General features: G+C 37.3%; 1 long non-coding RNA gene across 1 annotated transcript in view; it reads left to right on the top strand.

Annotated features, from left to right (window-relative positions):
- LOC126427001 (uncharacterized) overlaps positions 1-13841 on the top strand; it is a 174579-nt gene extending 160738 nt beyond the window's left edge. Inside the window, exon 3 of the long non-coding RNA XR_007576486.1 lies at positions 13736-13841. This is a non-coding gene — a long non-coding RNA (uncharacterized LOC126427001). The remainder of the gene's footprint in view (positions 1-13735) is intronic.
- Positions 13842-16928: the final 3087 nt, after the last annotated feature.

Genomic DNA, 16928 nt, shown 5'->3' on the forward strand with positions numbered 1-16928 from the left:
GTCCAGCTATATGGCCTGATGGAAAAAGTCATAGTCATAACAGTCTATAGGTCACCATGTGGAAACATAGAAGTCTTTTTTGATCAATTAGAATTGTTGCTAAATACTATTTACAAAAAAGAAACTGTGATTATTCTTTGTGGTGATTTCAATATTAATCTTCTAGTTGAAAGTCAACAAAAAAGGCAATTTTTGGACATATTAAAGAGTTTCAACATATCACCACACATAAACAATTCAACTAGAATAACAAATACCTCCAATAGCCTCATAGATAACATTTTCTCAAATATGTCAGAAACTGACATAGAGGTAACAAACATAGATTTAGGATTGTCTGACCACAATGCTCTCACCATTGAAATCCCTTTAAGGTCAAAGGAAGATAAAGGTGTAAATAATATTTACAAAAGAAACTTCTCTGTGGACAGCTGTCATCAGTTCATAAGTATCTTAGAAAATGAAAATTGGTTAGATGTTATGAAACAGTCAAGTACAGATGAGGCATATAGTGTATTTGCATCGATTTATATGATGAACTTTGAGATGTGTTTTCCAAAGAAACTGACCAGAATCAAGTCTACTGGATATGCAAAGTCAAGTTCTTGGATGACTCTTGGAATTAAGAAATCATGTGAAAACATGAAAAAACTGAATTCAGAGTTGAGGGAGTGTACATATATTGATTTTATAGAATATGTAAAGAGGTATAGGAAAATATACTGCAGAGTAGTTGCAAATGCAAAGTTATTAAGTAATAATATGGAAATAAAACAGTCCAGAAATAAAACTAAAATAGCATGGGAAATTGTGAGAAAAGAAACCGGGGTACCTACCAAAGACAAGGAAATTATTCTAAAAGATGAGGAGAATAAAATGGTAGATAAATATGCCATGCCTAATTATATAAATAATTACTTTTTAAATGTTCCCCAGACATTAAGCAGCAATCTTGGGGAGCAGATTAAGATGGAAGCACCCAAGGCAGCCAGCAGTATGATGGCAGTTCCAACAAATGAAAAGGAAGTTTTAAAAGTGATTAAAAGTCTGAAGTCCAAGATGTCAGCTGGAGTAGATGAGGTGCCAATAATATTAGTAAAGAAAACAGCTAATCAGATAGCGAAACCATTGGTGCACATAGCAAACTTGTCAATGGCTGAGGGCATGTTTCCACAAAAACTGAAAATTTCTAAAGTCATTCCCCTGTTGAAAAAGGGTGATAAACTTAAAATAGAAAACTACAGACCTGTCTCACTCCTCCCAACTTTCTCTAAAGTTCTAGAGATATTAATGAAATATAGAGTCACACATTACCTTAATATGCACAATCTGATAAACAGTAATCCGCATGGATTTCAAGCTGGAAGAAGTACCGAAACAGCTGTACTAGAATACACAAAAGAAGTAATCACTAAATTGGAAGAGGGAAATAGTGTAGTTGGGATAAATCTAGATTTGTCAAAAGCCTTTGACACTGTTGACCACAGCATACTTTTGAAAAAGCTTGAAGCTATAGGTATCAGAGGACCGGTAAAAAAGTGGTTTGAGTCTTATCTGGAAAAGAGGATGCAGGTGGTTGAAATTACAGCACCAAATATTAATCAAAAAATTAAACTAAGATCAGATCTAAGGGAGGTCACAGTAGGAGTACCCCAAGGAAGTGTATTAGGTCCCTTGCTGTTCCTCATTTACATTAATGATATTCAGGTGTCAGAGAGAAAAGCTAGAATCATGTTATTTACTGATGATACTAGTTTAATAGTTAGTGATATGAAGCAGTAATTGTACATTACTGTGGACCATGTCCTACAAGATATACAGAAATGGTTTAGTGCTAACAAGCTAACACTGAATGCAAAAAAAAAAACTAATTATGTGCTATATGGAAAAATAAGTGAACAGGATGACCTAAATCCCACCATCGAGGGCAAACAACTTGAAAGAGTACAGTGTGCAAAATTCCTGGGTATGCACATTGATGAGAAGATTAATTGGAAGGACCATGAGGTGAACTTAGCACTAAAACTAAATTCAGCATGTTTTGTGCTTAGAATAATTTCAAGAGTTTGTAGTAATGACTGTACCAGATTAGTATATTTTGGCTATTTTCAGTCCATTGCATCCTATGGGATAGTATTCTGGGGAAAAACAAATTGTCGTCCAAATGAGATTTACATATTACAAAAACGTGCTATTCGGATAATGAACCACAGCCCACCTCAAACACATTGTAGGCACCTTTTTAAAGCATTGAAAATTTTAACAATTCCATCATTATACATTCTGAAATGTCTGTTGGTGATCAAAAGAAATCAGGACAAAATGAAAACCAATACAGACTTCCATAATTATGATACACGGCAATGTAAAGATCTCCACATACAAGCTGTAACAAGGACCCGAAGCCAGAAACATGTATGTAATCAAGGCACCAAACTTTTTAATGCACTACCAAAACATATCAAAGAGCTGGAAAATGAGGATAAATTTAAAACTGTTCTAAAGACCCACATGCTTGACAAATGCTATTACAGCATAAGTGAATATCTCTGCGCAACTGTATAAAATATATGTTTAAGTTAATGTGACATATGAAATTACATCAGTGCATAATAAATTATGTTATAAAAACACTTATTAGTTGTATATTGTATTAAACGTAAGATAGATTAATATGATTTCAGCACAGATACAAATTTTGTAAAGATATTATATAGTTGTTAAAATTTATCCTGACAAATCCTATATCACAGATGTGATCATTTGGATGATAATAAATAAATAAAATAAATAAAAAAGAAGAAGTGGACAGTGGTAAATTCTTGGGATTACAGTTTGATAATAAATTCAACTGGGAGGACCACACCACAGAACTGCTGAAGCGTCTTAACAAATCTCTATTTGCAATGCGAATTGTGTCAGACATGGGTGATATACAAATGAAAAATCTGGCATACTATGTTTACTTTCATTCCATGATGTCATATGGGGTTATTTTTTGGGGTAATTCATCAAGCCAAGCTAAAGTTTCCCGGGCACAAAACCGTGCATAAGAGTTATGTGTGGTGTGAACTCAAGAACATCCTGCAGAAGCCTGCTTAAGGAACTAGGGATACTAACTACTGCTTCCCAATATATTTATTCCTTAATGAAATTTGTCATTAAAAATATATCACAGCTCAATTTCATGGAATCAGTACTAGAAATAAGAATAACCTTCACAAGGATTTAAAGTCACTTACTCTTGTACAAAAAGATGTGCATTATTCAGGAACACACATTTTCAATAACTTGCCACCAGCCATAAAAAGGTTAACAACCAATGAAACTCAGTTTAAGAGAAGCCAAAAGGATTTATTGGTGGCCAACTCCTACTACTCCATTGATGAATTTCTCAGTAGAACCGACAGATTTGTGTGTACACACACACACACACACACACACACACACACACACACACACACACACACACACCATTATTTCAGTTCTGTAATGTGTTCATTGTAAATACTATTGTAGTAGTTATATTCAGTGCATGAGTGTTTGTAAAATGATTCTTTCATATAGTGTTCATTTAAAAAAATGAGGATCATTCCACTTGGGACCTGTGCCAGGTAAAATAGCTTATTTGTTTCAGTTGTAAACATTTGTCATGTATTATTGTTTTTCTGACATGTTCTACACCCTAGAGGACCTCCTCACTATGGAGCAATTGGAATGAAAGTAAATCTAATCTAAACAAGGCAGGTACTATTAAATCTGGTTTGTTGATTGGGGAGTTGGTCTTGCACTTAGAGTAAGTAGGGTAGACGTAATTGCAGGTGGGCGGGGAGGCGAGGTTGGAACATCATTTGAGGAAGTGAGAGACTTTAGAGTGAGAATGGGTGGGAGGATCTTTACGTTCAGGAATGAATTGTCATTGTAAATGTGAAATTTTTGGCAGTGGTAGCACTGTGGAAGGGATTTGGAAGGTTCAACTCAATACTGGCCATTGTACAGCAGGGATCTCTCCTCACAGACTCTGTGAAGACCTGCATAAGGAATGTGGAACCTGACAAGGAGCGGTCCACAGTGGTGGGATTCACTTTATGAAACCATCTATAGGGTGATGTAAGTTAAGATCCCAGCTATCACATCCTGCAGCCATTCACCTTGGTAGGTTTTTCTTTGTGAGTTAAGGAAAAAAAAAATAAAAAAAGAAAAACTAGAATTTAACGTGATGCTTGTTAGGAAAAAAAATAAACAATTAAAAATTAAAAAAAAATTGAAGCACTCAACGAGATTTCAACCCTTGGCCTTCAGCACATTACACCATAGAGCAAGTCTACACAATACTTCTCTTTCAATGCTGTTGAGCATCACATAAAATTCCAGCATATTTTCATCAATTACTTGCAAATGAGGGCTACACCCCCATATAGAAGGTTTCAAAAAGTCAATCCCACCAGTGTAGACGTCTCTTTGTGAGACATAACAGCTACATATTTCTAAAGCATGACTGGAACTTATTCTGCAGCCACCTCCTCTGTCGTGATCTCGGAGCCATTCATTGTTTTTATGGCAGTGAAAGCAGGGGGACGGTGAGGAGGCTGGAGTTGTTTAGATGTGATACTGAATGGAGTGAGGGAGGCATGATGCTGAAGGTAGTGCATGGGATTTTGAAGAGGTGGTTGGAATGGAAGTTGGGGTTTGTGGATTTGATGTGGTCAGAATCTTTGTGGGGGGATGATTTGAGTGATGGAAATGTGAGAGATGTATTTCCTTACATCTAGAGTGATGGATTCGGCATTTAGGAATTAGGGGTCAGCAAGGGAGAGAATGAAAGTGAACACAGCTATGACAGAAGGTGAATGGTGGGTGGGGTGGGCTGTGTTTGATAGGGTCAGGAGTTGTTTGTGGTTTTTTGAGTATGGTACTGGAAATGGGGTCTGCTTTAGAGTACTTCTATGGGTTTCTGGTGGTTGTGTGTTGGGGTGGGGGTTGGGGAATTGGAAAAGGTGGGATGTGACTTGGTGCAGTTCCTTGCAGAAGGCTCAAGGAGATTTGGTTACTTGTTGATTGTAATGTGGTTTCAGGCATTGCAACAGTAGCTTGACTAGTTATTAGTTTGGCTGGAGTTGCTGAGGAGGTGCTTGGTTTGGGAAAAGTTGGAAATGGGGGATAGGTAAATGATGTGGTAGACGATGTGGAAGAGGTTGTGGGAAGGGATAGGAAGGGCAGGGGAGGCAAAGGAAGTGACTATGGGTGGGGTGAGACTATTAGAAGGGGAGTGTGGACATAACGTGTTGGGCCAGAGAAAGTGCTCCACATAGTGAAGTGGGAGCAGAGGAAAGGGTGGAGTGTCCACTGTGGGGTCAAAAGAAACAGGGGATGGAAGGTAGATGATTAATATCGGCAGCGAAGTATCGCCAGTATGGTGGGGAAGATGGCACTGACATCTGGTGAGATGTGATGACAGCAGATGAGGGTGGCAGTGACAGGGACAAAGACAGAGATGGCGAGTACAGTGTGACGGTGGCGTTGATGGTGATTGTGGCTAAGAGGAGGCGTCAGACGACTACAGCAGAGGTGGAGGCTGTGATGGTGGCAAGGAGATGATAATGATGAATACACACACAAAATACTGTCTCAATGACACAAGCAAACTACATGGATGAACAGATATGGATGCAAAGCATCACAAAGTAGCAACAACAAATGAACTAGTGCTAGAGACTTCTAGTCAGTTGGTGCACGTCAGTACCATTTTTCTTTCTCTATTGTCATTTCATACCCCTAGCCCCATATGGATGGAGCATGTCCTGTCAGTGGACACAAGTCGCCACTCTTCAGACATATGAGGGTAAAAATTTTAAAACATACTACAAAATTACACTTGGAGGTTGTCAAAAAGACAAAATGAAAGCGAAAAGACTAATGGTTGAAATGGCTCTGACCACTATGGGACTTCACATCTGAGGTCATCTGTGCCCTAGAACTTGGAACTACTTGAACCTAACTAACCTAAGGACATCACACACTTCCATGCCTGAGGCAGTATTCGAACCTGTGACTGTAGCAGTCACGTGGTTCCAGACTGAAGCGCCTAGAACCTCTCTGTCACAGTGGCGATTGCATAAGTTAAAATACAAAAGGCTGATTTGTTGATTAATTAAAATATTGTCACAGAGGAAGTGGCAAATGAATGTTTTGCAAAATATAAAAGGCAGACAGAGAGTTGCATGAGTCGAAAGGTAATAGCTGATGTGTCAACAGATTAACATGGAGACATAGACGAGTGAAATGATGAGTGGGTGTAGACTGACAGGGACAATGAAAAAGAGGATGTTTACTTGGTGGCAATATTGTAAGAATCAAATGAATATATACCCACAGTCTGCAACACAATCATAAAGAAAAACACATCACACTCTCTACATGTGAGAATTAAATATTAAAATTATACACTGCAGTACATACAATAATGAGTTAATGATGGGTCCACCTTTTTGCAAGTATACAAACAGTTGTGTAGATGCAAAAAGGCAAACCAATAATTGATTCCTTATTATTTTTCTGCAAGCAGGGGAACAGAGCTCAGAATTCCAGTATCGTAGTACATACACTGTATCAAATGACAGATATAGTAACAGAAGAGTTCACAGAATTGCTGTTAATTACTTCCTAAATGCTGCATTCCAATTTACAGGACTAAACGCTAGCTGTACATGTAGCTCTATTTCATGGAAATGTAAGAAAACAGTGACACTAGCTTGTGCTGTTGCTGGGAGATGTCACCAGATCATGTCAATCACATGACTGCCATTCTGGGCAGAGCCACATTGTCTGCACATGAAAGATCAATTCCTATGTGGCAAAACTGGATGGAATGGAATGTGACAACATTGCACGATGTGTTTCAATTAGCGGCATTTGCACACGCCGGCAACAGAATGTGGTGATGCATCATGATTGATGTTTCTCGGGAAGAAAGTTTCGATGCTGACACATAGCATGAGATGGTATAGACGGTGAGGGGGGAGTGGGGCGGGGGGGGGGGGGGGGGCATCTCATCTTGGATATTTTTTCCTCCGAGTGTTCTCCCACAAAAAAGCTCAGATTTTCTTTTCTTTTATTGCCTTTTAGTTCTCTTTCTCTACAGCTATCTACTTAGTTTTTAATCTTTAATTTCTTAGCACCTTTCTATCTGGTTTGATTAGGTTGGATTCAAAAATCTTAGTCAATTGCCTTGAGACGTATACACATCTCACTAAGGCAAAGGTTCAAAATTATGGGGTACTGTATCTGCTACTGTGTTGGGCCAGTTAAAACAAAATTCAGAGATAGAACCATAATGGGAGGTACAAAGTGCAAAACTGGTAACTCATTGATTTAAATTAATGATAGAAGTACTATCAATATTCTTGCTACATAGGTCTGAGGTGAGTCAGTTATAGTTAACTGTATTAACTTGTATAAATTAGCATACAAATTCAGATATACATTTTTATGTATTCATCCTCTGATAGCAGTACATTCAGTACACATTTACAATTGTGAGTATATTGTAAATTTCAGTTTGAGTATACACGTATATGCAATGATGAAAAAAAACTTTCCTCTATCTCAGTTCTACCCCGATTCATCTGTTTACATGTATCAATATATTGTATCAGTTATTACATATTATGTGCATCTGGCAAAAGAAAGAGTTCCTTGTGTAGCCAGTAGTCTCTTGTCACCAGGAGCATTGGCACAGGTGTTAGAAGAGAAATGTTAACGCCACCCGACACCGAATAAACCTATCGGATTGTCGTCCTCGACTGTCGCATCCAAAGAACGGGTGTTTACTTCTTCTGTGCTTCCACATCCACAAAGAGGTGGCTAAGCAGCATCAGTGTGGTCTACATGTTGTCAGAGACATGTATGATTGAAACTCAGTCACACTACTGTAAGTACAAACTTTCTGCCATATCAGTTTCTCATTTACCAAGGCTTCCTTGGTATCACTGATGATTTTCTGGTATAATGTCAGATATTTACAAGTGAAAACTGATTTATGTTTTACAATTCACATACAAAGCAGCAGTCTGCATTGAGCATACATACATAAAGAACAAAAAGTGATGAAGCCATTTCCATTACATAACACTTTCTAAAGGCATGAGGACAAGAATGGAAAACTTTTATTGTGCAATATTTATGACTGACAATAAGTCAGCTAGAATTCTCTATGTAACAAACATGTCAGCACTTGATGGTGTAGAACTCCCATGTATTGTGAGTGCAGTCACTACATGCTGCAAAAAGTATAAACAAGATTAAGCGGTGATGGGCAAAAAATAACTTGGAAGGCATTCTACACACAGCCATACCAAAAAGCTTAGAGAATTGCAGCAGAGCCAGATGATTATCAAAACTTTTGAAGGATAAATGAGGAATGTTTCAAAGAATTGGTGAATTTTGGAACACCTTGTTATACATTGAAAAGATATTGTTCATATAACCATCGGGTTTCGTTTTCCAGAATGCTTGAACGGTCTATAATATAATTCTGAAAAGAGGAGAATACATTATTGTACAGCAGTGTTCCTCAAACTGCGGCCTGCAAGCGGCATGTGGCCTGAATAAGTATTAATGTGGCCTGTAGTTCTCAGTCGTATTTTATAATAGTATGTGTATAGCAGTTAATAGCCAAATCTTACAATGTCAACTAGTGATAACATCTAATTAACAGTGCAGTTTTCTCTCTGCAACAAATAAAAATACTCAGAGAGAGAGTGTGTGTTATTTTAATATGTGCTCAATTTTAATTAATGTTTGTAAATTCGAGCACGGGCTTAGTAAAGTCGGCCTCTTACCTCAGGGGAAGATGAGAGAGGGAGAATGTTTTGTTGCCATCCAGTACTCAAAGCTCAAGGATATGTGCTGCTCATACCAATGAATTGCTATGGTATAAATTTCAAATGTAAGAAACATGGATTTGTAAATGTGTACATAATTGTAACTACGAATATGAAAGTAAATGAGGCTTTTGCAATGCAATGCAATGCAGTGAGAAGAAAGAAAATTAATTCAAATAATTCAGTAAACATGTGTGATCTTCTCTCATATTGCATAATGCATTTAAATATAACAATTACTGTTATTAATCAATTAATTATCCAACACACAATCAATGCAACAATTCTTTGTCAAGCACAATCTGAAACAAGAACAGTAGATACAACCTTTTCCGAACGGTGCTGACTTTCAACAGTAAGCTGCCAGCCCCCAACTTATCGAGCCTCTGCTGCAGCTAGTCTACTGGGAGTTCATAACCTACTAATTTTTGTAGGGTACCAGTTAATAATAAGACTGGTACATATGCAGCCCTGATGATTGCCCCACAGTACCTACACTGGCTCTCGAGCAGTAAAGTTCGATGGCCGCTGTTGTAGAGGATCGGTACCGTAGGCCGTGCTGTCATGTATTTCTGCAGTATACAGGATGGACAATAATAAAACTGACAAACTGCATGGATGGATTCCTGACTGGAACTGGAGGAAAAAAGCTTCTATGAACGTCATGTCCTACAATTGACGGTGTGCCTGTAATGACAAGATTTCCTTCTGGAACACAGTACTGAGCTGGACAACATCCACATCACAACAGGTGTTCAAAATGGCCTCCATGGGGTGCAGTGTGTGAATTCACATGCCACACTGTATCCTGCCACACTCTTTCGCACATTCTGGGCTCTCTTCAAATCGTGTCGCAAGTGTCGTGAACATGCTGTTAAAGGGTCTGCTCGACGGGGTCTGCTAGTGCAGCATACACAATGATTTTCAGATACCCCCAGGGGTAAAAATCCAGGAGGTTTAAGTCCAGTGATCTAGTAGGCAGCCGGCCAGTGTGGCCATACGGTTCTAGGCACTTCAGTCTGGAACCACGTGACCACTACGGTCGCAAGTTCGAATCCTGCCTCGGGCATGGATGTGTGTGATTTCCTTAGGTTAGTTAGGTTTAAGTAGTTCTAAGTTCTATGGGACTGATGACCACAGATGTTAAGTCCCATAGCGCTCAGAGCCATTTGAACCATTTCTAGTAGGCAACACTATGAGGCCTCCGTGTCCCATTCAGTGTCTGGGGAAGATGCTGTGCAGATGTCGGCAAACTGTAATGTGGAAACTACAGAACCTGTCATATAGCTAAAGGCACATTCTCAAGCAGCCCAGCCAGACATTTTTCAGAAAGTCCAGGTACATTCCTCAGTTGAGGCATTGAGAAATAAAAACTGGTCCAAGTATGTGGTCACCAAGAATCCCTTCTCCAATGATGATTCTCAATCATTGCTGTTGAACCACTTAAACAATTCACCGAGAATTTTCCGTAGCCCACACATTGTGACTATGTAGATTAATTAATGATGCCACTTCTGGTAAAGGCTGCTACTTCAGTAAAGAGGACTGCTCAAGGAAATCCCATAATTGTGGTGATCTGATGCAACAACCATCAACCAAATCCTTCCCATAGAGGGAAATCCACTGTTGACAATCCTTGCACTCACTGCAGGTGTTAGGGATAATAGCAGTTATCATGCAGGATACACATAATTGTACTTTGGTTTAAACGGTGTTGGTGGGCCACTTGCCTGGAGCTTGTATTACGGTTTGTCTCAGTATCCCGTAGAACCCAGACATCCCAATCTGCTGTACACACATTCCACTGCCTCCCTGTATGTTAATCTGTCTGAAAGGACCCATGATCACACAAACTCCCAAAAAGGCCTCGAAATGTTGTGTGATGCGGTTGGTGCCCAGGCACTTGATTTGGTATAGTCATGCTGCCTCTGGACCACCTCAGCTTGTTCTCGACATAAATCAAACTACTGCCCTGAATGCACTTGAGCAGATGATTGCTATCATCTTTCTTCGGTGAAGTTTTCATTCACATGGTGATGTTGTATTTTGTTGTCTGCATGTCTGCCCATCACCAAGAACCAGCAGGAGTTGCTGTGTGTTACACAGTATCGCCTTTACATGGAACAATATACTCTGAAGTATACTGAGCAGGAGCTGATGTTAAAGTGTTAAAACCACTCTCAGGTGGTCAATGTAAGTATTGAATAATAAAATTGACTGTGTGAGAGCCTTTATCAGTGAAAAATTCACGCCTACTGAAGGAAAAAAAAACTGTTGTCATTTTTGGCATTATTGGGTATTTAGAAAGAAAAGCCTCAATAGATAAGGTAAATAGTCTCTATAGTGTGTGTTTCACAACTCATGTTATATACTTCTAGGTGCTGTGGAGGGGACAAGTAGATAGACTTTTGTCAAAGAACCCATACTGAGAAATGTACCATTTGAATAGAAAGTAAGTTTTCAGGTCCTAACTTAACTTTCAATGTGATGTGACTGGTGTTTTTTGGAGCTAAATGGTGAGATCATCAGCACCCTTACTTTTTCAGGCCTATAAATAACATATGAAGGCTACATCACTCCACTGTTACAGAGAAACTGATTGTATTTCAGGAATAATCTGGAAACAGACATAAGAATTCCAGTTGTGATGGCTAACATTTGTGTCATCCATACAGTGTAGGAAAAATGAAACTATAAACCATTTGTGTTAATTTATTTAGCTGCTTTGGATGTAGATATATGGATCAGATCCAAGTACATAGTTCATACGTCAGTTTTACGCAACAACAATCACATATTCTAGTTAATTATCATGGAAGTGACTTTAAACACTATAGCTTCATACATAATTAGATATTTTTATCTACTGTGCAGTCTATTTACACACATTTTATTTCAATTCGAAATACATAAGAACGTATCTTGAATTTACTGCCCATCTCAAATGCACATTTTAGTTTTATCTGGGAAGTTTTCCTGTAAAAAGTTCTTTGGCTGGGATCAAGTACTTAACATGTGTCATCTGCTTCAAAGAGTTGACCTTACCTGTTGCTGTAGAAAACAAGAATAAACAGAAGTTCTTGCGTTACAAATACTGACAAGTAGATAGTAATGCCCAAATTAATTCATGCCACACACGCTCTTGAGTTTCTGTCTTACTTATTTCCAGGTAAACTGTTCAAAGTTGGCACAATGTGTGCCTTTTAGAATTCATTTACTAAACTGAATGGCATGGATGCCACATCGATACTTCAAGCAAAATTGGGAGTACAACAGTGATTCCTCAAGGGTCTTATGTACACTTTGCTACAATAACACAACAGTGAGAAACAGAAAATTAAAGAATTACAATAAATTTTGTACATTAAATAATGCTGAGCAAATTGTAAAATAAAATGTCATTACATAACATATTAATTTTGTTGCAGAGTAGTCTCATTCACAATGAAAATAGATATGTGAATACAACAACCCAGCGCATGGTGGAAGAATGGCCAGTTTGAGCTCACAAGGGAACCTTCATTGACTTCCTTGCTGCAACAGAGGAGGCTATCGATGATATTCAGTGTGTGTCAATTTGTAATTAAATTGTTTAAGAATATTAATGTATGCCACACAACAAAGAAATAAAATAAACACTATCAATTGAGGTATAAGGAATATATTCTATAGCTTTACATCATGGTCACTTTTTCCAAAGTGTAGCATTACTGATATTGCCCACATTTGGTGATCCTTAGGATTGTTGTTGACTTGCTATTAGCTGTTCTATTAATTAATGTGACAGAAACTGCTGGTAACAAAACTTAAAGAAGCAGTAACGCCATAGCTGTTATGTTTCATACTACACTGTGTGCCTATTTCCAATTTTTTTTTTTTTTTTGCATATGGTATGTATTCATTGACAAAATAGAAAGGTATTCTTACAAGCAACAGTTTTATTTTTGCTTACACATCGCTCCCAAGCTGGTATTGGGAACATGAAATGAACTGTACAGTTTTATTGGCTTCTTTTGAAGCTAAGCCATGTTATGTGAAAGAACCCTTAAATTTATACAGTTTCTGCTAGAATGGTTATGTACAACTTCACTTTTATTGAACTTGTTTTTATGTTCCTCTGGAAACAATAGTATTTTGAGTACATAAATATTGCAGAAAGTTCAAATTTTAATTTTTTTAACTGTGGCCTACAGCTGTTTGATCATCTTGCATTAGTCGTTGTTCTAATGGTTACATTTTTCAGTTTGAATATTCCTTTTGCATCACTTGACTGACCTCATATTTCAATTCCATACGTCATTATGGCATCAAGATATGAAAAATACAGCGTTCACATAGCACCATCTGTTACTAGCTTTTTAATGTTCTCGAGAACAAATATAGCTGAACTCCATTTGTGTTGTGATACCAATTCGGTCTTTCCACAGTGAACTGTTATCTGTGTTGAGGTGTAAGAATTGTGCTTTTTGAAGCATATGTGTACTATTCATACTTGTTACTGAGATTACTCCTGTAGTCTTCTGTTGTTCCCAAACAGTATTGTTTTAGTTTTCTCTCTACTGAGAGTGAATCTATTGATTCCAAGCCATTCAGTGATTGAGTCAAATATCATTTTGCTTTATGTTACGGCATCAACTAAATTTGTAGCACTGGTTATGCTAGTGGTAATGCCTGCAGAAAGAATTATGTCACTTTCAGTATTAAAAGCTAAGTATGTTTATCTCTGCAAATTTATCTCAGAAACATTGGGTATCCTAATATGCTGCCTTGTGGTACAGAATGACTAATTTGTCAAACTCCAAGTAAATATTGTTATTGTTCTAATTGTGTTTCTACTGTTTTCTATTTTGCAGGTACGTCTTAATTGTACTAAGAGCTGCTCTTCCAACCCCATACTAATGAAGTCACCTTATTGAAATGTCATGATCAACTAGGTCAAAAGCTTTCGATAAGTCACACAGTAGTCACAAAATATACCATAAGGATTTTGCCATTGATCTAATCCCTGTGAAAGATATTTACTGATTCAAATACGCTGAAACTATTGATTTTCCTTTCTGCAGTCCAAATTGTCTGTTATTTATGACACCAATCTTTTCCTCTTCAAAGTATGGAATAAATATGAAGTACTTTATTTTCTCAGGAACTTTGAGAAAATGAGAAAAATGGTTTGCAGTTGACACAGCACATTGGATCTCCATTTTTGTATAGTGATATGTCTATGGCTATTATCATTCTATCCACAAAACTGCCTTTTGTCAGAGATGAATAAACTATGTGGCAGATTCCTTTGGCCATTTCAATTGTTGTTAACATTAAATTTTTAAATTAGAATCCATTTAAGTCAGTGGACATTTAATTATGTAATTTCTTTGTTGCTTTCAGTGTGTCTTGATCTGTTGTAGGATAGAGATCGCGAGTTCACTGAGGAGAGCTTTAGTTCCTGCAGGGGATCAGTTTTGTCGTGTTATCTAAATCTGTTATATGTTCGTAAAATATTTATTGACAATGCTAGTAACAGCTATGAGACCTTCTGATAATCTGTTGATTACTTTTAGCTTTAGTTGTGTGCTATTGGTGTCTGACAAATTTCCCATTTCTTTGTTAACCCTCACACTGCACACTGGGATCCTCTGGACCCTAGCGTAATTTTTATTGTGTATTACAAAGACTGTGTTGGCAACTGTTTATCGAAACATAGTGTATATTAAGTTGGTAACACTGCCTACACGTATGCGATGTTAACTCAAACATTTGCATTGTTGTTGCAGTAGTGTAAAGCTGTAAAGATTGTTGAACGTCCGTAGGGTCATGATTACCCCAGTGCGCATTTTGTGTAGCTCATTTATGCATACTGAAAATAACAACTTGGTAAATATACAATATTGAAATGTATGTTGTGCATAACTTATAACTGTTTCCTTTCAGCGTTGCCCTATATTTTTTTTTTTCACTGACAATGAGTAAATGACTCATAACAGATGACAATATACATAATACACTTATGGACGAGCTGGACCAGGAAAACAATCCATTTGGAGGCCTAGATTCTGATGAAGATCCTGATTTTGTTGAAAGACAGGAACTATTAGGTACGGAAGAGGGTGGAGAAGATGATGATGATATCTATGGTAGTTCCTCCAATGCAAACATCCTTCCATCCTTCTAGGTAAGAATGGCTTTCAGTGGTCTTCACCTGTACCATCTAAGACAGGAAGAATTAAATCCAGAAATTTAGTTACTCATTTCCCAAGACCAAAGGGTCAAACAAGGTCTATTTCTAGTCCAATTAAAGCATGGTAGTTATTAGTGGTTATAGATGAAATACTGGACAAGTTTGTCACTTACACAAGCACTTTAACCCATTTGGGACATCTGGACTAAATTTATTGACAACTGAAAGTCCCTATAAACCCCTTTCGATTACTGCATAACAGATGAGTAGCCAATGGGCTTCCGTGACAGATATCCATTCAGTATAAACATGTCTTTGAAACCAGACAAATAAGGAATAAATATTTTGATGTTTAATGATTGCATGTCTTAGTACATACTAAATGCTATTCCCTGCATTGGCAAGGAAGTAACAGAAAAAAAGAATGAAGCTGTCCCAGTTATCAGAACCGATTCATAACACTAATAGGAACCTATCTGTTGACAACTGGTTTTTGTCAGCTCCTCTTTATCACACAATGATTGAAAACTTTGGTTTGACAATGTTGAGAACTGTAAAAAAAAAAAAATGAACCTGAAATACCACAATCATTCTTATGTTTTCAAAATGTAAGAAATACTCAATTTGCCTCTGCTGTGAATAAGATGATACTGTCATATGTCCCAAAGAAGAATAAAGTTGTACTCTTGCTGTCTACCATGCTCTACTCAAACAACATCGACAAAACAACAGGAAAACCTGAAATGATAATTTCATACAATAAAACAAAAGGTGGTACTGACACTTTTGATCAGCTATGCAAAACTTACACCACTGCACATGTAACAAGAAGATGGCCTATGAGGGTTTTCTGTGACATTCTCAATCAAAATGGGAGAAATGCCACGGTTCTCTTTACCCTTTCCAGCACTGATGTAAAGAAGCCACGAAGGAAATTTCTGCATGAATTGGCATGGAACTTAACTGCTACATTGAATATTCCTAAACAATGAAGGAATGTGAAGAGAACTCTAGAAGAAATACTGACAATAGATAATGTGGCACCAGACAGACCAGAACCTCTGACCAGCAAACTGAGATGTTCAGTACTTTCAAAGAAAAGGGACAGGAGAACAAAAATGTTGCCAGGATTGTAAAAGGCCAACTACCTAAATAAAGTCAGGTCAGTCACTCTGTTGCATTATACAGATTCATATATGAGAAAGTTAACCATAAAGAAATACAAAATATTATTTATCAATAATACTACAAACAATTTATAGACATCTTGTGTTACTCATTGTTGTAATAATAAAAAAATCACTAACGGTAACTGCATGGTCATTTACAATGTCCCATATACATAAGACAGTCCAATATATATATTAATAAGCTTTGAATGCATGGTATATGATATGCAGACTAGACGAATGTCTGAAAATGACACCTACACTCCCAATCTATAAGAAAGGTGTCAATAAATGCCAGACAATTATAGACCTATATCAATAGTTCCCATTATATCAAAAGTAACAGGAACCTGCAAACATATACAAATTTACAATTATTTTGAAAGTAATAAATTATTCAGCAAGAACCAGTTTCGCTTTCGATCTGAACTATAGACAACCAAAGCAGTTGAATGCCTCCTTAGTAATGTATATGAAGGATATGAAAACAAGAAACTCACTTGTGCTACACTGTTAGATTTAACAAAAGTCTTCAACTCAGTCACACATGAAATAATGATAAAAAAACTAGAACATTATGGTATTGTAGATAAACCATTACATTTTTTTCAATCATACTTAAGCAACAGGGTACAATTAGTAAAAAGAAACTATAAAAAGTCACACCCATGAAAATAAAGAGAGGAATTCCACAAGGCTGAG

Source organism: Schistocerca serialis, chromosome 11 (assembly GCF_023864345.2).
Source record: "Schistocerca serialis cubense isolate TAMUIC-IGC-003099 chromosome 11, iqSchSeri2.2, whole genome shotgun sequence".
Lineage (NCBI taxonomy): Eukaryota > Metazoa > Arthropoda > Insecta > Orthoptera > Acrididae > Schistocerca > Schistocerca serialis.